We start from the raw sequence: 27,494 nt of genomic DNA, 5'->3' as shown, positions 1-27,494 counted from the left end.
CGTACAACTCGATCGCACGCACAAGTACCGCACGCACACCCCCCCAACAATCGTACGCCAGCCCCTCACCCGCCAACGGCCCGTACAACCCCGTACAACTCGATCGCACGCACAAGTACCGCACGCACACCCCCCCAACAAGCGTACGCGAGCCCCCCACCCGCCAACGGCCTGTACAACTCGATCGCACGCACAAGTACCGTACGCACACCCCCCCCAACAAGCGTACGCGAGCCCCCCACCCGCCAACGGCCCGTACAACCCCGTACAACTCGATCGCACGTACAAGTACCGTACAAGTACCGCATGCACACCCCCCCAACAAGCGTACGCGAGCCCCCCACCCGCCAACGGCCTGTACAACTCGTTTGCACGCACAAGTACCACACGCACACCTCCACAACAATCGTACGCGAGCCCCCCACCCGCCAACGGCCCATACAACCCCGTACAACTCGATCACACGCACAAGTACCGCACGCACACACCCCCAACAAGCGTACCCGAGCCCCCCACCCGCCAACGGCCCGTACAACTCGTTCGCACGCACAAGTACCGTACGCACACCCTCCCAACAAGCGTACGCGAGCCCCCCACCTGCCAACGGCCCGTACAACCCCGTACAACTCGATCGCACGCACAAGTACCGCACGCACACCCCCCCAACAAGCGTATGCGAGCCCCCCACCCGCCAATGTTCCGTACAACCCCGTACAACTCGATCGCACGCACAAGTACTGCACGCACACCCCCCCCAACAAGCGTACGCGAGCCCCCCACCCGCCAACGGCCCGTACAACTCGTTCGCACGCACAAGTACCGCACGCACACCCCCACAACAATCGTACGCGAGCCCCCCACAAGCCAACGGCCAGTACAACCCCGTACAACTCGATCGCACGCACAAGTACCGCACGCACACCCCCCCACAAGCGTACGCGAACCCCCCACCCACCAACGGCCCGTACAACTCGTTCGCACTCACAAGTACCGTACGCACACACCCCCCAACAAGCGTACGCGAGCCCCCCACCCGCCAACGGCCCGTACAACCCCGTACAACTCGATCGCATGCACAAGTACCGCACACACACCCCCCCGACAAGCGTACGCGAGCCCCCCACCCCCCAACGGCCTGTACAACTCGTTCGCATGCACAAGTACCGTACGCACACCCCCCAACAAGCGTACGCGAGCCCCCCACCCGCCAACGGCCCGTACAACCCCGTACAACTCGACCGCGCGCACAAGTACCGCACGCACACCCCCACAACAATCGTACGCAAGCCCCCCACCCGCCAACGGCCCGTACAACTCGTTCGCACCCAGAAGTACCGCACACACACAATGCCAACACCCAAACCAGCACAACAACACCAAACATGTCTCCTGTGTACACACCATTGAGTAAGAATGTACTGGTCACAGCTAAACAGGCAAACAGAGGTCAACAATGACAGCCACCCCATATATGACACACACAACCAATTCAAAATAAGCCACACCCACTTTTTCACCAATAAAAGGGTTCACACATACAACCCAGCATCCTTAGCAACATACCCATTATTGCGAAGAACAGAGAGCACACCAACAATTGCAGCAACATACCTTCACACATACACCCTATCACATCTACACCCACACCACCCCCTTCACAATCAGAACCACACACTCTCATCCATACACACCATCAGCCCCCACAACCACATACACCCCAAACCATGACCACACACAAGAATCCAAAGTTCACTAACCCGGAGATGGAGATCCTTACAGATGAAATCATCAGAGTCGAGCCACAGCTGTTTGGCACATTGGTCAGACAGACCAGCATGGCAGAAAAAACTTGCCTGTGGGAGAGGATCGTAGACCGGGTCAATGCTGTTGCACCCATCAGGCGCACAAGGGGGGAATGCCAGAACATGTGGTATGATCTGCGGAGGATGGTCAAGAAGAAGATGGACCAGGACTACGCCAATGCACACTACACTGGAGGTGGTGGTCCCCGCAGACCTCCTGTATACCATCCCTGGGAGCAGAAAGTCATGGACCTGCTGTCACCGGTGGTAATACACGGAATAGGAGGAGCCGTTGAGCCTGGTGAGTGTACAATAAAAAGATGTTACAGGGGTGGACTTGCAACAGTGCCCAGCAGCATGGGGTGGGTGGTGGTCCCCGCAGACCTCCTGTATACCATCCCTGGGAGCAGAAAGTCATGGACCTGCTGTCACCGGTGGTAATACACGGAATAGGAGGAGCCGTTGAGCCTGGTGAGTGTACAATAAAAAGATGTTACAGGGGTGGACTTGCAACAGTGCCCAGCAGCATGGGGTGGGTGGCCATGAGTCCCAGCATGACAAAACAAAATGGGGTTTGATGCAAGGAGGAGGCACAAAGGGTCGAAGGTGGAGGGTAGGAGGCTACTCTCATCCCATATGTCCCAGGGACACACCCAAGCACCATGCCCAATGCACAGGGATAGGGAAATATCACACAAGATAGTATACTACAGTTGCCAAACAATTTCATGTGGTGGACACACCTTCCAGAGAACCAACATTTTGTGGCACAGTAAGGCAGTGTAGCGAGCGAGCAAGCACTAACAACCTGGCTCCATCCCTGTCTCCCTCTCCCTCCCTCTCCCACTGTTGCCCACTCCCTCTGTTGCCCTCTCCCTCTGTCGCCCCCTCCCCCTGTAACCCCCTTCCCCTGTTGCACTCCCTCCCTCTGTCTCCCTCCATCCCTCTGGCTACCTGCCTCAGTCACCTCACCTCAGCCCCCTGGGCACACAGACAGTTGCACCCAAGCACTGCACAGGCCTTTAAAACACCTTAGAGCAAAATGTCCGGGGATAGCAGTCATCTACTAATTGCCTGCAACACACCCACCATTTGCAGTGGAGAATGTACTGTGTCAGGACACACATTTGGGAACGCTCTGTACTACACAATGGGCACAGGTGTTGGCACCACAAGTCCCTCCTGTGATCACTGCAAACAGCAGGACAAGGTCACACATCCTGTGCATGAATACAAAATCACAATTATGCCAGCATGCCACATCAGGGGGCAGCCAAAGAATGAACGATGGACGCTTGCAAATGACACGCAAACTACTAACATGGCCTGTCATACACCCCCCTTACAGACTCTCATCCCCTGGGGACAGGCATAGGAGTGCAACAATGTCACAATTGTCATGTACCACAACTAAACACTCACTCATATGAATATGCATACAAGTAATACATGCACATTGCAGAAGCCCCAGTCCATTGTGCCTCTCAAACAATGCACGTGCCCCATCTCATGACTGTTGTGGATGCACGTAAGTAACAACATGGACATGGGTATTGACAAGGTGATGTGTCTTTGAGAAGTGATACGTTCAAAAGCCCTGATCGATAAGTGTGTGTACAGGTCCAGGGGTGTTGGCATTGTGTGGCCATCACAAAACAGCAAAAGACATCCAAAGTAGTTGATGTTATGCAAATTAATGATGCCCCGTCCCTTACATCAACATGCTGCATCTAAACTCTGTGCATGCTTGACGCAGACATTAGGATTTACACCGTATCCTGGATGTTGCGTGAACGTGAGCAATGCTTAACATGTGTTGTGCCGGCAAGACAAGACACAGCAATGGCTGTGTCAGTCATTGTCAAGAGAATGGAAGAATGAAAATACCCCTGAGTACATGTCAATTTACTACCACTACATGCACAACTGAACAATGACAACAATGTAAAGCTTGTGGAACTGTGATGCAGATAATGGATAAATAAACAAGATGTCACTTGATAGTGCCTTAACAGTGTCTCTCTCTCCCACACACAGGGCAACGTGTGGAGCCCCCCCCACTCCCGGGGGGAGAAGGATCCCAGTCACAGGCTCAGCCGGACACAGACCAAACCGACAGCCACGCCATTTAACACACTGTGGATGACCCCAACCAACCTGGCACCTCTGGATCCCAAACACCTGCAGCAACTGTACCAGCTACATCTCTGCCAACCACTGGAACCATTCCCAACACATCACAGCAGACAGGTCAGAGCCCTGCACATGATCCATCAGAGAGCCTGTCTGAAAATGATGGACACCCTTTGTCGGGTGCCCCTGAGGTGGCAGACAACCTCCACTCTGCCAGTACTCGGGGAGCCCGTCGACCGGTTGTGCCCACAAGCGCAGGCAGTGCTCGTGTGGGTCAGGGTGGTGGGAGTGGTGCAAGGCGGAGGCGGGAATCTGGCCAGTCAGCTGCAGGACCCGGTGTGCCTGAACTCACTAACATCCTGGAGGCATACCGGCGGGACACCAGGGAGGTAGGCCAGCTTGCGGAGGTCCTCAACCAGGTGAAAGAACAGCAGGCAGAGCAAATAGCCAGGCAACAACAACATTATGGACGGGTGGAGGAAAGTCTGGCTCTGCTCTTGACAGTGCATCGAGAAATGAGCCAATCGCTACATCAGATAGCTGCCAACATGCAGCGCCCTCCCTGTGTCACAAGGCCAGCAACATCACGGCAAAGTGCGACACCAGCCGCAGGGAGGGGGGAGGAGGAGGAGGAGGAACTCTCTGACGTAGCCTCCCATGCATCGTCCGTGCCTGCACATGAGGGTCCCCCAAGGAAGGTGGGTCGTCCACGGCTAAGACGTTGAGGGGCAGTGGGCCATGCACATCTCCCAGGACACTGGACCTGGCAAATTGCCCCTGGGTGCAACAGTATCCCCTATGAGACACTCCCACATGGACTTGCTGGTCACAGTCTGCCCAATGATGCCAAGCACTGTGGCCTGGACTCTGTTGACTGAAACTGTAAGGCATCTCATCTCCAGCAGTGAACTTTGGATTCCACACCTTTCTGTACAGCACCTATTCACTTTTCATGCACAAGATCACCAAATAAATATACTGAACCTCATACGCATTTGTTGATTTATCTTTGAACCACAGCATAAATTGATATTTGTGTGCAAATGTATACAATGCAAGGGTATCCAACAAACAGCAGCCATCCACACACTAGGATCAGAATCTGTGTGAGGACACACATCGGTCAGAAATTACTAACAACTAGAGACATGGATGGAAAGACACACCTGTGTGGGATAGTAAATTCTTGAGGGGGGTTTGGATGCCAAAACTGCTATCACAGCCAGGCCCAGGAGAGTCACATTGAGGTGTACAGATAATTGTGAGACAACTAGTTGTCCACGTAGGGAGTACCTACAACTGTGTCTCCAGGTATGTGAACTATCATCAACATGATGCAGTACTGTGGATGTCATGAATGGCGCACAGGACAAGGGTGGCAGGACAGACTGTGGGCAATGGGCTGTAGCACTCTACACAAGCACACCTGACTAGGTGACCTACCCCTATGTTGCTACAAGTACTAGACTCCTGTTATGGGAGCAACGCATACAGAACAACTACCCACGTCTGACACATACCTACACCAGACTGGGTAAATCACACCACACCCAAGAGACGTCGTCATGGTGTGTGTCCCGTGTGCCAACTTGACTGACTGTGACAGCTATGTCAAAGTGGTGTGACCAGGTTATGTACTGCCACGTGACTGTTATCAAGATGATTTTTCCAGCTGTGGTGTTGACAAGGTAACACTGTACAACATTGTGCCTATGGAAGGTGTGTGTGTGCTGTACACGGCAAATGACCTGGTGGTACGTTGACCCAAAGTCATGTGAATCTGCATAGTTGTTCCAGTATGTGATGCACACACAGACACATAAGCTGCAGTGGCTGCGTCAGAAGCATTGTGATAACAGGAGTGTGATTTTATGGTGTTGTCTGTGTGTAGGGTGGCAGGAGCATGCTCTACAAATGGATAGAAGGAGGGTCATCCTGTAGGTGTCTGTTTACCTGTGTTGTGTGTGCTGCATCGTGCCTGTGCATGCAGCAGCAGCAATGAGTGAAGACATGACGGCAGGAGGGGTGTGACAACTTGCAAAACAGGCACATACCGCAAGGGCATTTGGAAGCCACAAAGTTAAATGTGAATGTGAAGGCAGGAGTGTCTGACTCACTCGGGGTCACTGCAAATAAAATGGCACAGTAATGACCAAAGATCACTGTCACTGTATCAGGGCCCTTACAGACAAGTGGGGCACAGGACACACAGTGTCAGCAGGTGTAGACTACAGCTAGTGTGTCGAAAGCTAAACAGCTGCTACTAAGCCATCGACCTTACACAAAATATAGTCTTCCAGCCTTCCCAAACACCATGCATGTGCCCGCTGTACACGTCAACACATAACAAGCATAAGCTTACTACATGCCAAATAGTAAACATGCACATTAGAAGGACATGTCCGTTGACATGAAGGCGACCAAACCTTCAAAAATAATCACACGTCATGCACAACATTATTTCTTACATTGTGAGCCCATGGAGCACTGTCAAACATACATGTGCATTGGCAAGGACTCAAAATGACACTATTAATGATGTCACCTGTAATGCAGCAGTAATATTAGGTACAAGCCTGTCAAGGACGGGCCATACCTTTCTTCATCAGAGTGGTGTGATTCTCAAAGGGTTCCACCTCCAAATAGCCCCTTGGTCTGAGTACAAATGACAGACACAAAAGGGTGATCAGGCGACGGAAGGAGAGGATGGGAACTGCTGGGAGGAAGACCTGAAACGGAGGCAAATAACCATTAGGAGTAAATTCTCATGTCACTGCTAATACAAAAACCTCATTTGATACACTCTACCAGTCACACCTGTGAAGTCAAATGACTGGAGACAACATTAGAACTGGCGCCGACAACAATATCCCCCAAGCCCTTGTACTGTTAGACCTGTCGGCGGCGTTTGACACGGTCGATCATACTATTTTGATCGACCGTGTCAGCAACGCCGGTATTCGGGGCGTCGCCCTCGATTGGGTTCGATCCTTCTTGCAAGGTCGATCCCAGGCAGTCCACCTTTCCACCTTCTCTGCTCCTTTTTTCCCCCTCACTTGTGGTGTTCCCCAGGGCTCAGCTCTTTCCCCTCTTCTCTTTAATCTATATATGCAACCACTTATGGCTTCCCTTCGTCATTCCCCAGCTACAATATATAATTATGCAGACGATTTGCAATTGATCTTTCCTCTGGACACTTCACCTTCTTCTCGCCTTAACATCCAAACCACAATGTTACTCATCTCTGATTGGATGGCTCACAGCCAGCTCAAGTTGAATCCGTCTAAAACGGAACTTGTTCTGGTGGGTGGCCCTACCAATCCATGGGATGACAACTACTGGCCCCCTTCTCTTGGCCCCCCTCCTCACCCGGTCAGCTCTGTGAAAAGCCTAGGAGTGATCATCTCTAAGGATCTATCTATGAAACCTCAGATCTCAGCAGTAACATCATCCTGCTTTTTCCAGCTGCGCAGGATCCGCAAGATCTGTAGATTTCTAACCAGAGAGGCACTCATACTAGTTATATTGGCTTTGGTCATCTCCAGGGTTGACTTTGCTAATATCTTGTATGCGGGGATTCCTGTCTACCAGCTTCAAAAACTTCAGTTAATTCAGAACCAGGCCGCCCGCCTGGTGTTCCACCAACCCAAACACCAGCATGTCTCCCCCCTTCTGAGGAGCCTTCACTGGCTCCCTGTGGCTAAACGGTGCTCCTTCAAACTCGGATACACCTTATTCAAATCCCTTCACAATCACGCCCCTGAGTTCATCTCCTCCAAGCTTAAGCGATATCTCCCAACTCGCAATCTACAATCCTCTGCTGACAATCTTCTATGTATCCCGTCGAACCTCCGCAAAAAACACGGCGGTCTACGTTTCTCTTTTTTAGGCCCTACTTTCTGGAACTCCCTCCCTTCCTCCTTTCGCCATTGTCCCTCTTACGAGCTGTTCCGAAAAACCCTGAAAACTTACCTTTTCAAGGCGGCCTTTGAGTAAAACCTTCTGCCCCGGCTAGCTATGTCTGTTATGAGCGCCAAGAAACCGTCTCGGTGTACGTGCGCGGTATAAACTTTTTAACATAACATAACATAACATTAGATTAGTCATCATGCTATCACATCAGATCCGATGCTATGACACGGACACATAAAACCTCGGACAGTCTGTTATCCATTAGAGTATTGTGAAACGCTCACAAGTGAGCTACCATGCAATGAGATCTATGTTGTAAAGAACTCATTCACTGGCTCAGATGAGGTGGACCTTACAAACAAATGAAAACAGTTGGCAATGCTACTTACGCAAACTGTAATATCTGTTTTTGATCATGTGTACCCATAAGGGCCATGTAGGCAAAATTTACTTCACCCACAACAGCTGTAAGAATCACATATGAAGAGGAAGCCAATTACCTACATGCAATGAAGGCACTCTGTAGCCAGTCTTTTGATCTATCAACATAGCATTACTAAGCTAAACATGAGATGCAGGTAGAAGAAATATCAACTGCAAGTGAAGTTGAACTAAACCACAAAATGATACCCTACCATTGCACATAAATGCTGCACGGGACAAAAGAATCATGTGAATTACCGCACTCCACTGGTGCAACACAATAATTAACATATGCATCATCCCAACATTGTCATGTCTCAAGCAAAACATACATGGCATCATGTGAATCAAAACAGAAGTGCTACTCACTGTGAAGGCTGGCGGAGCGGTATTTGCAACCTGCACGGAGGTAACGACATGACAGTGACATGATATACTGCAACAAAGGGCAATGCATCCATGTCCACAGATTCATAGGACAGTGATCTGAACATGTGGAACATACAGTGGGCCACACCTGCACGACATGGTAGAATGGCAACCTAACTGGACTGTCCCACAAGGTGGAGGTGAGGATCCAGTCACATTCAAATGCACACAGTGATGCTGCAATCCCCCACAGAGTCCGTGTTTGAGACCTCTGACACAATGTCAAACCATGGTATATGCAATGTTGCAGTGTCAATGTCTACACACATTGATGCATCCACCAGAGTACACAACTACAACAGATGACTGTCAGATGGGGTGACTATCCTGTCATGGGAGTGGGCATACATGTAACAAGTAACATAATGTTGTAGCATGTATTCATGGTCGCACTACATGCACAGGAACATGTACCACACGTTTCAACACATACCAACGCTAAACAGCCTCGTATGAGTCCTTACCCAAATTGACTTCTCCACATGTCCATGCATGCTCCGTTGATTAGGCTGACGTTGCAATCATATTGAGCAACAGCAGGGTGACCACGATGACCCAAACGGACAACAGGCAGGGTGAGCTGTGGATGAGAGTGGCACACAAGGGGTCAAGGTCTGTACAATGTTTTTTTGACAATGTCCTGTTGAATATCCAGATGTTGTAGTACACCTGTACATTCCAAGTACACACATAGCACGTATGTGTGTTGCATTACATCTGCACCTGTGTGACACAGCACAAGAGAGATCCAAGTGACATTGCATACAGTCTGTTGCATACACATCATGCTACCCATGCAACTCCGTAGTACATGTATTACATAAAAGCAGCTATGACTCACCATTATGAGAAGATGTTGCGGATGAGGTGACTCCGGATATCATCTTCTTCCTCCTCATCACTGGTATGCTGGCCAAGGCCTTCATCCTCAACGGGCTGATGTTCCAGCTCATCAGGGTCAAGGTAGAGCGGCACGGCCTTCTCCACTGCCATGTTGTGAAGCATGCAGCACACAGTGAAGGTGTCACACACCTTGCGTGGGCTGTATTGTTGGGCTCCCCCTGTCTTGTCCAGGCACCTGAACCGGCTCTTCAGGAGTCCAAATGTCCGCTCAGTCACCCGCCTGGTCTTCCCATGAGCATTGTTGTACCGCTGGTCTGCAGCTGTCCTGGGGTTGCGTAGTGGAGTCATGAGCCACGGCATGTTTGGATATCCAGCGTCTCCTGCAAATCGACATCATGGAAATGAGTGTGTAATATGATTCAGATGAAGAAGTTGTGACATACTGACATACATAGCTGACAGAGTATACTCACCAACAAGACATGCCCGGTGGTTGTGCAGCTGCAGCATCATCTGTGGTACCCTGCTATGCCTCATGATGAAAGCATCGTGGCACGATCCTGGAAAACATGCAGAGACATGTGAGATAATCATGTTGGCAAGACACACCACCAGGGCATTTATTGAGTGGTAGTGTTTCCTGTTGTGATTAAGCATGGGCGAATTTTGCGAATCTCGCGTTCGCGAATTTTGCGGATTTGCGAACTCGCAATCCGCAAAATCCGCGAATTCTCGCGAATTTGCGGATTTTTTTTTTTTTGTGTTTGCGCGGGTTTCTGCCAGTTCGCGAGGGTTTTGTACAATGTCGCAAATTGCGAACTTACCTGTCGGGTCGCAAGTTTCGCGAACTTGTTGTTTCTACGTGTCCAGCCTGTTTGGGACACTCTTCTTCATCACTGCCACTCTCTGTCACCACTGCCACTCTCTGACTACTCATGCCACCCTCTGGCCCACCCATGCCACCCTCTGTTTCATCACAGCACCCTCTGGTTGTCCAGTCAGTGTACATTATTGTGGCAACGCAAGCACACCTTCCCTGCCTCAAGTGACCTGAATTAATTTGGGGCTGATTAATGTGTCACAGAATATTTTTTTAGCTGGCACCTGCTTCCTTAGTGCTTCCTGATTAGTGAACTTTTGCACTTGCTAAGTGCTTTCATTGTTGCAAAATTAGTTACAACACCTGCCCTGCCCCAACTGACAATAATGAATTAGGGGCTGATTAATGGATTTGAACTGCCAGCCTGGCTCCTGCTTGTCTCCCTTAGCTGTAATTCAGGACCTTTGTGGCATATATGTAACTATTCTGAGGTTCAGAGCAGGGTCACATAATAGTTGCAACTGGCAACTGAACTCTGGAGGGGCCCCTCAGCAAGCACTACAGGAAATGGCTACTAATGATGAGCCTGAACTTTTGAACCTGGTAAGTAGTTTCAGTTTTGATTAGATCGTATTTCTGCAATTTTGCACTTATTCGCGGGGCGCGAAGTTGTACTGGGAAGCCGCGAACTCACGCGACCAGTGCGAGCAGTGCGAGCAAAATCCGCTGCTCGCGGATTTGCGGATTTTGCGGGAGATTCGCGAATCTCGCGGATTGCGAATTTCCCGAAAATCCGCAAAATCCGCGAGCGAAACGGATTTTCCGCCCACACCTAGTTGTGATACGCTTGCTCCTGAGCCTGTGGTGGCACCAGAGTAACATGTGTACCATCAATTGCACCAATTACATGTGGCATGCGTCCCAGGGCATAGAATTCCCCCTTGACATCTGTCAACTGTTCTGGAGTCGGGAATGTGATGAATTCATCAAGGTGGAGCAACATCGCAGCCAAAACATCTGTCAATACACGGCTGAACATGGTCTGAGACATCCCTCCCACATCAGCTATGGTCAATTGGAATGTACCTGTGGCAAAGAAATTGAGGGCTGCCATCACCTTTACCTTGGGTGTCAGCGCAGTCGGATACCTATGTCGTGGTTGCAGGTGAGCCTCCAGTCTGTCCGTCAGGTCCTTGATCATCTGTCTGCTGAAGCGATAACGACGGATGCAATTGCGTTCCCTCATGGCTTCCAAGTCAGGTAACGGCCGTTCCAGAGGGGGTGCCCTGCAATACACAAATATTTGAAAATGTGTTCAACTGTCTGACTAACACAATAACAATGTACATGGCACAAGCAACACTGCTTCAACAAATCTAGACAAGTGTGAGTGTGGCGTGGGAAACACACTGATGTAACATGTTCCAACTCCCAGCCACTCCTCCGTGAACAGTGAAAGACCTGTGGTCTGTGGAATAGATATGACATGCATACAAAATATCTGATGGAAAGGTCTTAGTGAGCATGACAATGTATCATGTCAGTGACACATGTCATGTGAATGTCAGTAGGAGGTTGTCTGCACATCCAGACAGCTTACAGCAATACACACACACCATATGTGGCATCATTTGCACAGTTCTGACATAGTCATGTTGCGGTGTGATATTTCCCTGACTATTACATGAACATCATCATACTGCATTAATGTTTGATTAGTCACAAATGGTCTGTGATGCAATCACACATATGAGCGGTTCATTAACACAAGTGGCATGGTGTGCGTACATTAGAAACCCTGTAATCACAGCAAGGACACAATATGGATGCTCCTACAGCAGATGTACTGAAATGTATGAACTGGTTACTTACCTTTTGTAACAAAATATCATAATGGAACAGTAGTAAGTAGCTTATCCCTTACTTTGAATACATACCAATCTTCAGACAAATTTGCCTCCCTGGATGCCATCGATGTGAGTCGGGGATATTCAGCCCTCTCTGGATGAAATACGGTGTCGCTGACTGCCATCCCACAAGTGCTTGGCCAAGTATTGCCCGTACCTACAACGCACACTCTGCCAGCAGTTACACAACCATGTCCCACAGACAGTGTGGGAAGCGGACAAAGAGGCATGTGATGTTGGAAGATGTCAGTCCCAGACACAGGGAGGACGATGACATCTGTCCGTACTGCTCAGACCTCTTGGATACCCTCTACAGCGGAGCTACGGGGAATGTGGTCTGTGATTAGGCGGGCTGGATGCCCATGCTCTCTGGGGTGGGGTGGGAGGACAGGGAACATGGTCAGTCCGGGGAGGGGTGTGGTCGTCTGACAATGTGCCTATCTACAGCCAAACATGCAGCGTGCCTGTACATGCAGACCAACATAGATACAGTACATTCCTCAGGATAGGCCTGCAGAGGCTCAGCGGAGCGTGACTGCACTTTAAGGACCTCATTGAGGAGGTTGGTCCTCACGGCGGCAACGGGGAAATGAATTGGCAAGGCTCTGGCCGCCCACATAAACATTACACTGTACGTTGGCCGCTCATCCATTAACACGTTTGGAGTAGAGACATCACCAGTGTCTGGCTAGGTGTCCAGACCACTTGCATGCCCCAGTCCACCTGTCCTGTCATCTTGGGACCGACACTCATGTGTCAGTGGGTCTTCATGAACCTCCCAATACTCATTGACACCCATTCCCTGATAATCAGGGTTGTCATGAGCTGTGCCCGGCTCGTCGGAGTTTCACCCCCCCCCTGCAGCATTGATGGCGGTATAGTGCCGCACAGTTCCCACGCCGGTGCCGTACAGTGTGTGGTATCGGTACACCACCACCCGAGAACGGCGACAAGGCTGGCACCTGGGGGACAGTTGCCAGTGAGGTTGTGAGGTGAACCAGCGAGGACCAGGATCAACATTCAGATCATTTCTGTCCCAGCGGGTTCGGCACGAATGCGCCGCCTGCGTCAGGGACAAAGCGAGTGATGGCGTCATGGGCAAATCACCAGAAGCGCTAGTGCCCCCAGACGGGTCCGCTGGGCCAGAATCCACCGCGTAGGCCTTTGGTGGTGTGAGGGACATCATGGACATGAGGACCGCAGGTCGTGGTGCAGGCTACGGCGGCTGCAAATCTGACAGAGTCGCGTGGGTGGTGTCACCTGAATCCCATGCAGCATTGCACGTGCATTGTGGTGATTTGGAAGTGTGATGACATGTGTTTCACATATTTGGGTTACCTGACGACTTGGCCCTGGAGGACTGATCTCAAATCCAGGGGCTATGATGTCTCAACACCCACGCCCAGGCACTCGTCCTACGTCCAGACCATGAGCTATTGTGGTGCAGGGACAACTGCTGGAGTCTGAGTGGCTTGTGTGACCAATCACACCTGGATTCATATGTCTGGTCCCGGCAGTCGGAGCAGCTCTACTTGTCTTGCTTGACGTGAAAACTGTGGAGACACCGACGGTGAGGGCCAGTCACCAACATGAGAGGGTTGCAATCCTCACAGGCTTAGAAACGGACATCCCTATTGGCACCGTCCTGAGTCAGACAATCCAAGTGAAATGGTCAGAAGTGATCGTACTATGATCTTGTTGCAAAAAAGAGTTAGGTTACACTTATACGGGACCAGCGCAGATGTTGTCAATACAGAGGACCTGACGTGAGCACGCAGGGGTGACGTATGAGTACCCATACAACGTCATCACGGCACACACAACGCCAACAACACACGGTGAGCAGCAGGACATGCCTTCCGACACACAAGTGTACTACTGAGCGGGAATTGCCATGTCCAGGATGACACGTGGGGATATTCTAAGGTGAGTAATATGATACTGTCCTGAACATTTCATATGCAAACAGCAGGCACAATGTCACATATGGCACACACATAACGTGGTGACTCATGGTCATGCTGTGCGTCTATTACACCTCTGTCACAGTGGGCATGTTGCTGTCATCATGTGCCAGTTCCCTGTACTGAATGGTGTGCCAGTCCAGTGTTGATGTGCATCACAAAATGTTGTAGACGTTACGCCGGTGCTAAGTGTTGTATGCATGTGATGCACATGTGCTAAAGGAGTAATGGCAAGTCTTGCCAGCTCTTCACACATCAACTGAGGCACTAGGTCACAGTCCCTGTGCTTCTTCTATGTCTGCCACACCTGGGGCATGCCATGCTGATGTATGCATCCACATCGTTAACATGAGGGTATACTACATCCCTGCTATGTGATTTCCTGGAGTCACTCTCCCAATGGTGACATGAAGGAGGTCAGGAATGCAGCCTACACAATTGTTCACTGGAGCATGTCTGACGCACTGTACCTACGCCTCGTTTCCCTATTGCATTTCAGCCATACGCGAGCAAAGAGTACCCCAATGGTACGTTCGTGTGTACGCCTCGTTTCCCTATTGCATTTCAGCCATACGCGAGCAAAGCGTACCCCAATGGTGCGTTTGTGTGTACGCCTCGTTTCCCTATTGCATTTCAGCCATACGTGAGCAAAGCGTACCCCAATGGTACGTTCGTGTGTACACCTCGTTTCCCTATTGCATTTCAGCCATACTCGAGCAAAGCGTACCCCAATGGTACGTTCGTGTGTACGCCTCGTTTCCCTATTGCATTTCAGCCATACGCGAGCAAAGCTTACCCCAATGGTACGTTCGTGTGTACGCCTCGTTTCCCTATTGCATTACAGCCATACGCGAGCAAAGCGTGCCCCAATGGTACGTTCGTGTGTACGCCTCGTTTCCCTATTGCATTTCAGCCATACGCGAGCAAAGCGTACCCCAATGGTACGTGCGTGTGTACGCCTCGTTTCCCTATTGCATTTCAGCCATACGCGAGCAAAGCGTACCCCAATGGTACGGGCGTGTGTACGCCTCGTTTCCCTATTGCATTTCAGCCATACGCGAGCAAAGCGTACCCCAATGGTACTTGCGTGTGTACGCCTCGTTTCCCTATTGCATTTCAGCCATACGCGAGCAAAGCGTACCCCAATGGTACGTGCGTGTGTACGCCTCGTTACACCATTGAATGAGTTGCATTAGCAACGGCAATGTCACCGTACTTGTGTGGGTATTTGATTTAATACTTATGGTACATCTAGGTGAAGAGTGGACTGATCAAAATGCAACCAGGTTGTCATGGATACAGATGAGCCTCCTACAGGTGTTCTAGAAAAATCAGTTGGGCAAAAGTATACAATGTTGCAAAAGTTGTTGTTCAGCTCAGGCTCAGTTTTCTAACCATGCATATGTGTGTAATGTCCTTATGTGTGATGTGATTGGATGGAACGTAGGATGCTAACTATGGTGGCCTATCAAACACTACTCCTTGGACTCACAGCCCCTCTGCAGCACAGATATAAGTCAGCATGTGGCTGTGGGAGGGCACTTGCCTGCACAACATTGGTGTGGTAACCACAGCTGCTGTCTCTGAATCCTCTGGACCCTGATTGGCTAAGCATGGAGAGGGCACCTGCATTCACTGATGGTGAGAACAAGGCCCTGCTGGATGCCCTCCTGCCTAACTACAGCAAGCTGTATGGGAGACCAGAGGATCAGGTGAGTGATGTGTGCAATACCTTGGAGTGTGCACCTGTTGTGTGTGACATTATAGCCACTGTGTATGTATAGTGTCCAGATGCAATGTTGTTGGGAGTGGGTGCAAGGGTGTACAGTGTTGTTTCTAGAGGGTTCTTTGTTGCAGTAGGGTGTGTGACAGCGTGTCACGTGCTGCAGTGCACCCAGATGTAGCATACATTGCTCAGTGAGTGCCATGCTCGAAGAGTGTTTAGCACCCGTCATGTAATCTGTAGCCTTTCAATGGCATGTCATGCAGTGGTGTTTGCTCACAGGCCACATACTCATGGCCAAAAATGCTAATGTGTTTAGCTTACGATGCCCTGTTATCATCAAGTTTTTTGTGAACATATGTGTGTGTTTGGAACATGGACCAGGCGTACTGATGCTCTTTTACTTTACATTTGTGACAGGTATCTGCCTATGAGAAGGGTGAAATCTGGCTGGACATCGCCAGGGCTGTCAGGAGTGAGGGGGGGCCTCGCAGGAGGCTCCGCAACATCAATAAGAGGTGGCAGGACATCCGGTGCTGGACCCGCCGCATCGCCAGAGTACAGCTAAAGCTGGAAGCTCCACGGCGGCATGGCGGCACCCGCCACCTCACCCCCAACATGCTCCGGGTCCTGGAAGTGGTGTTCCCAGACCTCCATAGGCAGTTGCAGGAGGGACAGCAGCAAGTAGTGGGTAGGTTCATGTCTGTTTGTTGTGATGTGTGTCACATGCTCCCTGCAGTGCTCAAAGGCATGGTTACACTCCCATAGTTTGAGTGTTGTGGTCAGACAGGCACTCCATGCATTGGCATCAGAATGTCCCAGTTTCTGCAGCTGCTTCTTTACATGCCTTGCCCTACTCCACATTTGACCTGCGCTTTGGATGATGTTTGTTTTTCACATGTACTCCTATGGTGCAATGTCTCTATATGCATATTCCTTTGCACATCATCATGTTGGAGGGGGGTCTATGACACCTGTTGGAACCGTACATGTGGCACCACATGTGCACTGTGTCTGCCGTTCTTCCTATTTAGGCACTGATCTTGAGTCTAAACATGTGTCTTCTGCACGAGTCAGCCTCAGTGGCCTTTGTCCATGGTACTCTTTCAAATAGTCATGTGTTGGCTACAGGTGCACAAAGTACATGTGCAATATTTTGGGCTTATGCATACTCACACTGGGCAGTGCGTGTGTGCATAATTGCCAAATAAGTAGAATGTGGTTTGTAAATACTATTGTTGCTCAGTCACACAATGAGGCTTGGGGTGTCAACAGCTGTGATGCCAGTGTGAGGTGATGTTACACTTGGTTCAGGTCCCAGGATGGCATCACAATTCAGTTCAGCAAGGACTTTTCCCATGTGGCACAAGGTGTAAGAAAATTCAACATGTGCAGGTCTGGGTTTGGGTGGCAGTGTGTGTAAATGAGCTGTGATGCTTCATCAGCTATCCTGTTGTCAGGCAGTCAATCATCATTGTGTCGCTCATGATAGTTTTTTCCCTTCACTGTTGCTTGTATCCTACTATACATTATGCGTAGTGTCTCTCGCAATTGGCCACAACTAGACTTATCATTGTGTAGTGTTCAGTGTCATGTGACTCATGAAGCATGCCATGTTGAGAAATGAAGCCTAATGATTTGTAGCTGATATGTCTGATGTGTACAGGTCACTGATATGTTTTTATTCTTCTCCTTGGCCACAGCATCATCATCTGAATCTGGAGGGGACACAGGCGCGGACCAGGCAGAGGGACACACCGACAGTGCCACCTGCTTTGAGGAGTCAGAGGGAGGCAGTGGCACGGAGGGTGACAAGAGTCTGCAGGCCGGACGACATGTGACTGACACATCTTACCATGCCGACGGCTCCGAGTCAGACTCTCAGGAGGAGGGGGAATATGCAGCAATGGACACTCCATCATCTTTGGCTGGCGTCCCCTCCTCCAGTACCATCTCCACCCTCCCAGTCATTAGTGTCCCTAGGGTCCGTGCTAGCCCCCGTGTCTCCTTTGTTCCCGGCACCGCAGCCCCTGCCCCTGTGTCCCTTGCTGCCCTCAGTGCTGAGACTGTGGACCTACTCCGGCAGATTGCTGTAGGTCAGACATCCATACTGACTGTCCTCCATGGACATACACAACTGATTACACAGTTGGTGTCGTTCATGGAGGGCATGTCATCGGCCATGTCTGATCTACGTCGGAGTGTGGCTGCCATAGAGTCAACACTGATGGCAGCAATGTACTCCCAGCAGCATCTGTCTCCCCCCCATCCTTCAGACCCATCCACCTCTGCCTCTCCCATATCTACACAACATACATGTACACGCCACAGGTCAGACACACCCAGCACACCCACACGTCAGAAAAAGCTCAAAGCTCCACGCACCCAATCTCAAGGGGATGTAGGCACACCCACAGGGAGAGGGGACACAACGCACACACGCATCCTCACACCCAGGAGTACAGACTCACAGCCCTCAACCTCCACCCCCAATGTGTCCCCGGGTTCAGGTGGTAGTTGTTCCGCACTGGCTGAGGTGTGCAGCCAGGTTTTTGAAGCTACTTTTGGCAATGCACCAGCCAGTGTGGCTGCATCCACTACACCTGCACCCACTACGTCTGTCCTTCCCTCTCCTGTCCATGCGGTGCCGGAGGATTCCACAGATGATGGCCCCATCGTTTCCACTGCGGATTAAACGCCGTGTGCAGGCAAGTTTGGTTGTGCTCACACCCATGGAGGTACAAACTGTTGCTCAGACTTTGAAGTAGCTGAATAAAGCAATTCTTGTTATTTTCTAAAGTTGACTTTGTGTGATAATGTCTGTGACTGCTGTGTGCCTGGGTGCTGGTGTCAAGTTCTAATTTACGTATGTTAATATGTGTCAATCTCCAGATGGTAATGATCTTCACAATGGTATGTTTTTTGTGTCACAGCTGGGCTCTGGTGGGGGGTGTTAGCCACACACACTCTGATGCTGGGCACTGGGGGGGACTGGGTGGGGGGGGTTAGCCACACACACTCTGATGCTGGGAACTGTTGGGCACCGGGGGGGGGGGGTTAGCCACACACACTCTGATGCTGGGCACTGGGGGTGGGGGTGTTAGCCACACACACTCTGATGCTGGGCACTGGTGGGCATTGGGGGGGGGGGTGTTAGCCACACACACTCTGATGCTGGGCACTGGGGGGCACTGGGGGGGGGTCAACCACACACACTCTGATGCTGGGCACTGGGGGGGGGGGTGTTAGCCACACACACTCTGATGCTGGGCACTGGTGGGCACTGGGGGGGGGGGGTCAGCCACACACACTCTGATGCTGGGCACTGGGGGGCACTGGGGGGGGGTGTTAGCCAGACACACTCTGATGCTTTGCACTGGTGGGCATTGGGGGGGGTTATCCACACACACTCTGATGCTGGGTACTGGTGGGCACTGGAGGGGGGGGTTAGCCACACACACTCTGATGCTGGGCACTGGGGGGCACTGGGGGGGGGGTGTTAGCCACAAACACTCTGATGCTGGGCACTGGTGGGCATTGAGGAGGGGTGTTAGCCACACACACTCTGATGCTGGCCACTGGTGGGCACTGGGGGGGGGGGGTTAGCCACACACACACTCTGATGCTGGGCACTGGGGGGGTCAGCCACACACACTCTGATGCTGGGCACTGGTGGGCATCGGAGGGGGGGTTAGCCACCTACACTCTGATGCTGGGCACTGGTGGGCACTGGGGGGGGTCAGCCACACACACTCTGATGCTGGGCACTGGGGGGCACTGGGGGGGGGGGTGTTAGCCAAACACACTCTGATGCTGGGCACTGGGGGGGTATTAGCCACACACACTCTGATGCTGGGCACCGGGGGCACTGGGGGGTGTGTTAGCCACACACACTCTGATGCTGGGCACTGGTGGGCATTGGGGGGGTGTTAGCCACACACACTCTGATGCTGGCCATTGGTGGGCACTGGGGGGGGGGTGTTAGCCACACACACTCTGATGCTGGGCACTGGTGGGCATTGGGGGGGTGTTATCCACACACACTCTGATGCTGGGCACTGGGGGGTAATAGCCACACACACTCTGATGCTGGGCACTGGGGGCACTGGGGGCACTGGGGGGTGTGTTAGCCACACACACTCTGATGCTGGGCACTGGTGGGCATTGGGGGGGTGTTAGCCACACACACTCTGATGCTGGCCACTGGTGGGCACTGGGGGGGGGTGTTAGCCACACACACTCTGATGCTGGGCACTGGTGGGCATTGGGGGGTGTTATCCACACACACTCTGATGCTGGGCACTGGTGGGCACTGGAGGGGGGGGTTAGCCACACACACTCTGATGCTGGGCACTGGTGGGCAGTGGGGGGGGGGTGTTAGCCACACACACTCTGATGCTGGGCACTGGTGGGCATTGGGGGGGGTGTTAGCCACACACACTCTGATGCTGGGCACTGGGGGGCACTGGGGGGGGTCAACCACACACACTCTGATGCTGGGCACTGGGGGGGGGGGTGTTAGCCACACACACTCTAATGCTGGGCACTGGTGGGCACTGGGGGGGGGGTCAGCCACACACACTCTGATGCTGGGCACTGGGGGGCGCTGGGGGGGGTGTTAGCCACACACACTCTGATGCTTTGCACTGGTGGGCATTGGGGGGGTGTTATCCACACACACTCTGATGCTGGGTACTGGTGGGCACTGGAGGGGGGGTTAGCCACACACACTCTGATGCTGGGCACTGGGGGGCACTGGGGGGTGTTAGCCACACACACTCTGATGCTGGGCACTGGTGGGCATTGGGGAGGGGTGTTAGCCACACACACTCTGATGCTGGCCACTGGTGGGCACTGGGGGTGGGGGTTAGCCACACACACACTCTGATGCTGGGCACTGGGGGGCACTGGGAGGGGTCAGCCACACACACTCTGATGTTGGGCACTGGTGGGCACTGGAGGGGGGGTTAGCCACCTACACTCTGATGCTGGGCACTGGTGGGCACTGGGGGGGGTCAGCCACACACACTCTGATGCTGGGCACTGGGGGCACTGGGGGGGGGGGGGGGTGTTAGCCACACACACTCTGATGCTGGGCACTGGGGGGCACTGGGGGGGGTGTTAGCCACACACACTCTGATGCTGGCCACTGGTGGGCACTGGGGGGGTGTTAGCCACACACACTCTGATGCTGGGCACTGGTGGGCATTGGGGGGGTGTTATCCACACACACTCTGATGCTGGGCACTGGGGGGCACTGGGGGGGTAATAACCACACACACTCTGATGCTGGGCACTGGGGGCACTGGGGGGTGTGTTAGCCACACACACTCTGATGCTGGGCACTGGTGGGCATTGGGGGGGTGTTAGCCACACACACTCTGATGCTGGCCACTGGTGGGCACTGGGGGGGGGGTGTTAGCCACACACACTCTGATGCTGGGCACTGGTGGGCATTGGGGGGTGTTATCCACACACACTCTGATGCTGGGCACTGGTGGGCACTGGAGGGGGGGTTAGCCACACACACTCTGATGCTGGGCACTGGTGGGCAGTGGGGGGGGGTGTTAGCCACACACACTCTGATGCTGGGCACTGGGGGGCAGTGGGGGGGGGGGTGTTAGCCACACACACTCTGCTGCTGGGCACTGGGGGGCACTGGCGGGGGGGTCAGCCACACACACTCTGATGCTGGGCACTGGGGGGCAGTGGGGGGTGTTAGCCACACACACTGTGATGCTGGCCACTGGTGGGCACTGGGGGGGGGTGTTAGCCACACACACTCTGATGCTGGGCACTGGTGGGCATTGGGGGGTGTTATCCACACACACTCTGATGCTGGGCACTGGGGGCACTGGGGGGTGTGTTAGCCACACACACTCTGATGCTGGGCACTGGTGGGCATTGGGGGGGTGTTAGCCACACACACTCTGATGCTGGCCACTGGTGGGCACTGGGGGGGGTGTTAGCCACACACACTCTGATGCTGGGCACTGGTGGGCATTGGGGGGTGTTATCCACACACACTCTGATGCTGGGCACTGGTGGGCACTGGAGGGGGGGGTTAGCCACACACACTCTGATGCTGGGCACTGGTGGGCAGTGGGGGGGGGTGTTAGCCACACACACTCTGATGCTGGGCACTGGGGGGCAGTGGGGGGGGTGTTAGCCACACACACTCTGCTGCTGGGCACTGGGGGGCACTGGCGGGGGGTCAGCCACACACACTCTGATGCTGGGCACTGGGGGGCAGTGGGGGGTGTTAGCCACACACACTGTGATGCTGGGCACTGGGGGGCACTGGGGGGGGTCAGCCACACACACTCTGATGCTGGGCACTGGGGGGCACTGGGGGGGTGTTAGCCACACACACTCTGATGCTGGGCACTGGTGCGTGTTCTGCACACCACTTACACTTACAATCACATGGCAGACGTATGTGTCACACGTCTAGTGCACTGGTGTTGTGCGGTGATGTACCGTACCCCGTGGTCGATGACGTAGGTGCGGCCTGTCGCCGTATTGCACTGGTGTTGTGCGGTGACGTACCATACCCCGTGGACGATGACGTAGGTGCGGGCGTATTGCACTGGTGTTGTTCGGTGACGTACCGTACCCCGTGGTCGATGACGTAGGTGCGGCCTGTCGCCGTATTGCACTGGTGTTGTGCGGTGACGTACCGTACCCCGTGGATGATGACGTAGGTACGGGCGTATTGCACTGGTGTTGTGCGGTGACGTACCGTACCCCGTGGTCGATGACGGAGGTGCGGCCTGTCGCCGTATTGCACTGGTGTTGTGCGGTGACGTCCCGTACCCCGTGGCCGGTGACGTAGGTGCGGCCGGTCTCCGTATTGCACTGGTGTTGTGCGGTGACCTGCCGTACCCCGTGGCCGGTGACGTAGGTGCGGCCGGTCTCCGTATTGCACTGGTGTTGTGCGGTGACGTACCGTACCCCGTGGCCGGTGACGTAGGTGCGGCCGGTCTCCGTATTGTACTGGTGTTGTGCCGTGACCTGCCGTACCCCGTGGCCGGTGACGTAGGTGCGGCCGGTCTCCGTATTTCACTGGTGTTGTGCGGTGACGTACCGTACCCCGTGGCCGGTGACGTAGGTGCGGCCGGTCTTCGTATTGCACTGGTGTTGTGCGGTGACCTGCCGTACCCGGTGACCGGTGACGTAGGTGCGGCCGGTCTCCGTATTGCACTGGTGTTGTGCGGTGACGTACCGTACCCCGTGGCCGGTGACGTAGGTGCGGCCTGTCGCCGTATTGCACTGGTGTTGTGCGGTGATGTACCGTACCCCGTGGTCGATGACGTAGGTGCGGCCTGTCGGCGTATTGCACTGGTGATGTGCGGTAGTGTGTGGCGCAGCATGCCCAGACCTTACAATCGTGAAATGGAGATGTGCGCGTGTTGCAAGACGTACAGGTATGTAGAACTTTGTTGTACTCACCTTCTGCGCCGTCGTCGGTTTCTCAGTACGAGGTGGTGGGCGTACAGGATAGGGATTAGACGGACGATGGCATCCATGTCCTGCTTGTCGCGTACCGGGGTGCGGGTCGTGCTGGAGTGTGGTTTTACAGTAGTTTTGAGCTCTCGTAGAAAAAGAGCCGTACGGAGTGTGTAGAACACGGATCGTACTTTGTGGTTCGGGAGACGCGGTCTATTTACGTTCGGACGTAGCGTCGAGCGTCAGCCGACTGCAAATCGTATGGACTTTCGATTTGTACGGCGTTTTTTACGTGTCGTACGGAGTGACGAATTAGGTTGTGATCGTACTTGCACATTCGTACGGGGACGCCTTCAGGTACGATTCGTACGGGGAAAAACACTCCGTACAGCAATTCGGAGCGCTTTTTACCGGATCGGAATCGGCCCCAGAGTGTAATCACATTGGGCCCGATTCACAAAATGAACTTAAGACTCAATCCTAAACTTACTACTATTTTGGTATTCACAGAATGCACTTACTACTTTTGGAATTCATAGAATGAACTTACTAATATTGGTATTCACAGAAGTTAGGATTTTGTCTTAAGTTTGTCTTAAGACAAACTTAAGACAAACTTAAGACAGACTTAAGACAAAATCCTAACTTCTGTGAATACCAAAAAAAGTAAGTTCATTCTGAGAATGCCAAAAGTAGTAAGTGCATTCTCTGAATACCAAAATAGTAGTAAGTTTAGGATTGAGTCTTAAGTTCATTCTGTGAATCGGGCCCAATATGGCTGAGGGAATAATTATAAACAATAGGAAGTTCGGAACAAGACACAAAAAAACAACAAAAAAGCAAAAATTGCATCCCCTTCAGTTTGGGCCACATATATGCGTCAAAGGCATTTCTACCATAGTATAATTAATTGGGCACCATCGGGACAGAACCACAGTTACAAGAGCATCCAAGATAATTCATTAAAAACATCTAATCATAATGTCGATCCAACCGTAAGAACCACAAACGTATGAAATCCCCAATGTTCAACACTCAAGATTCGGATTGTCCAAAATGGAATATTATAAATCCAATGGGCATGATATGCAAGGAATGATGAAGCTCAACACATGAAAGAATAGGCCAGCCTACTCCTTCGGGATACAGATGGAAAGAGAAAAAAATTTCATAGAGTAGAAGTAGGAATTTCTGCTGCCATAGAAAGTTCAGGACTGTTCATACATCGTGCATCGAGTTATAGAGTCATCCTCAAATAAATCAATAAATTGAGCACTTACTTGCCTATGAATGAATCAGGTAAAAACTGAAGTGGGCTGTGTACAATAACCAAATCCCCTGGGGTGGGTACTTCAAAGTCCCGTCCCTTTGGGATAGCTTGTGATCTATCTCGGCCCATAAAAGCACCCACACTGTGGGATTTGGTTATCGTACACAGCCCACTTCAGTTTTTGCCTGAGAGCAGTTGGGAGGGTGGAGATGGTAGTGGTGGTGGTGGACTTCGATGTAGAGAAATAATTCCCTGTCTCCTCTACCACTAGGGAGTCATCACTGGAGCTGGACTGGTCTTCAGATGCTGCAGATATTGTTCCAGACCTGCCCCAGGTGTGGCCCGCATCACCCTCCCCGCCAATGGATCCCCCCATCTCCGATTCAGCACTGGGCCTAGACTGGCAAACTGTGCCCTCTTGGTCCATGGCACTGCCTCCTCCGCTGGATGGTGTTGATGCTCTGAACAAGAATCAAAAAGAATCACATAGGTAATCTCTATGGACTTGACACATAGGTAACATCACAAATCTTCACAGATCAAACAACTACATCATTTTGACTTGTGCTATTATCTTTTGATACGTTTACATACATGGCCCTTGTGAGTCTGCCAGTTAACCATTTCTCCCTCACACATGTTGTTATCTGCTACATCGAGTGTATCAACTTCAAATGCCACAACCACAATTTCAGCTGCTTCTCTATGGAGTATGTGATGTATCGTCTTTTGCACCGGACTGTCTTGTGTCCTGACATACCTGTCTCATCTCCTGCAAAGGAGTTTATAGCTCACAATGGGAATAGGATTCACACAACTTAATTAAGACATGTTATCCATTCTGCAATCCCTTGTCATCTAATTGGGAACCATTGGCTCTAATGTCACAGGTCAAATGTCCTCCTTGTCAAACTTTAAGTTAGTGTACTAATTGCATGAGTTATGTCACACAGAAAACAGTGATTATGCTTACTTTTCCTGTAATCCAGGTTCTCAACTGTCAGGTCACACATCTGACTATTATTGTGGATTCACAAAGTTAGTAGGCATAGGTAGGGTGGGAGGCATGGGGCACACTGATTTGTGTAATGTATGCACATTGTCATGAAGATAAATCAGAATATTGCGCACATTGTAAACATCCCACCATTGTCAGATGTGAACAATGGTCAACACACTTCCAAGTTCAATGACTGCATATTCACAATGCTTGTTGTGGAACACCATGCCAATGGCCCATCTGGGGGCATTGTCTGTACAGACCATTAATACTAAACCTCTATAATTCATGAGTCAAGTAAGCACTGTGTGCCAATCCTGTCTAGACTGCAGAAGTCCCCATTTGTATGACCCAAGTCTGAATGCCCCTCACTTGTGTTAGGCATATTGCAGAGTTTCTACTTCTTACATTGCTCTCATTTTCCATCTCATTTGGTTAGATTCATTCAAATTGAGGCGTATTTTATATCTCTCAATCTGACAGTGATGCATCATACACATGTTTAACAAAGCCCAATGAGAGAATGGTCAAGAGCATTTACACACATGTCAACCGATGAATGTGTATCTGACATCATACCTTACAATGTCAGCCAAGTTACCACCAGTGACCACCTGTGTTTGACAATGAATGGCATGTGTTGTCACTGCTACAGTGAGAGACAAATAGACTCACTCTTTTTGATGGAGTGAATGGTACATTCCACATAATCCTGTTTAAGGCCAGTGTGACATGTGACCAGAGTTAGCATACCTGTAATTGGCCCATGGGTACATTTGATTTCACTGAGCAACACACCTGGGACCTAACATTGGACACTGACCAAGCAAAACTCACCAAGGCCTCAACATTGATGGCACCTGCTGCTGGGATGTATAGCATGGACTTTTCATACTTGAGTTCTCCCATAACAACATACTTGACAGATTTGTTGTCACCACACTGAGAACAGGGCATACATTAGTCAATGTGCTGACACATGTCAAGCAATAGCCATACTCCAGAAGTTTATCTTCATACACATGATGTTGTAATTTGTGCTGATCACATGAGCATGTCACTACTGTCACTACCGTGAACATAACATCCACACATGTCCCTGGTGAAAGGGACATGACTGGGCATCTAATAATCTTTGTGCATATGCATCTTTTAAAACAGAACAATGGGTTTGGCTGACTTCCAACCTATAAAAGGGGAAGCTGGATAAGATACTACAACATGCATGTTTGAAGAAAGCTGTGTTACAATGCACATATTCACCCCGTCCTTGCTGCTGTGTGGCTTTCAACTTCCCATCGAGGTCAGGGAAGACCAACGCTAGGATGCGAAGCCTGTGGGGGGTCAGGGTTTGGTGCCCACCTCTCTTGCCTGGAAGTGACAGACCCAGCTGGACTTCCGCTATCTTCTTGGTCTAGCCTCTAAGGTCCTGCCACCTCTTGCGGCAATGACGGACACACCAAGTTTCCAACCCCAAAGAGCTTACCTTCCGGGCAATGGTCCTCCTCATCTTGGCCTTCTCATGGGCGTTGACCTGAAAGTATGACATGGTGACAGACCCTTAGTTCACATGCAAAATGTTTCTGAGTCAGACACTTGTACGCACAGGTAATGGTCAGATTGGCAACAATGTCATAGGGGTAGGGCAGTGACATTATGTCAGTTTTCCTGTGTTAAATGATGACTCCGATCCCATGAGAACAGTGATAAGATGTTTACCCCAGTTCACACACTTCTACAGCAGTGTACCTGCCCAGAACTGTTTTCTACCCACATTTAAACTTACAAAAAAACAGTGTTCATGCTTGCCTACGAGATT

At 51.5% G+C, this 27,494-nt stretch overlaps 1 pseudogene; it reads left to right on the top strand.

The window, feature by feature from the left end:
- Positions 1 to 4,660, top strand: part of LOC147700751 (uncharacterized) — a 48,895-nt pseudogene extending 44,235 nt beyond the window's left edge.
- Positions 4,661 to 27,494: the final 22,834 nt, after the last annotated feature.

This window comes from Lissotriton vulgaris, chromosome 7 (genome assembly GCF_964263255.1).
Source record: "Lissotriton vulgaris chromosome 7, aLisVul1.2, whole genome shotgun sequence".
Lineage (NCBI taxonomy): Eukaryota > Metazoa > Chordata > Amphibia > Caudata > Salamandridae > Lissotriton > Lissotriton vulgaris.
Note: the sequence above shows the minus strand (reverse complement) of the source record. Positions and strands in the feature narration are given on the sequence as shown.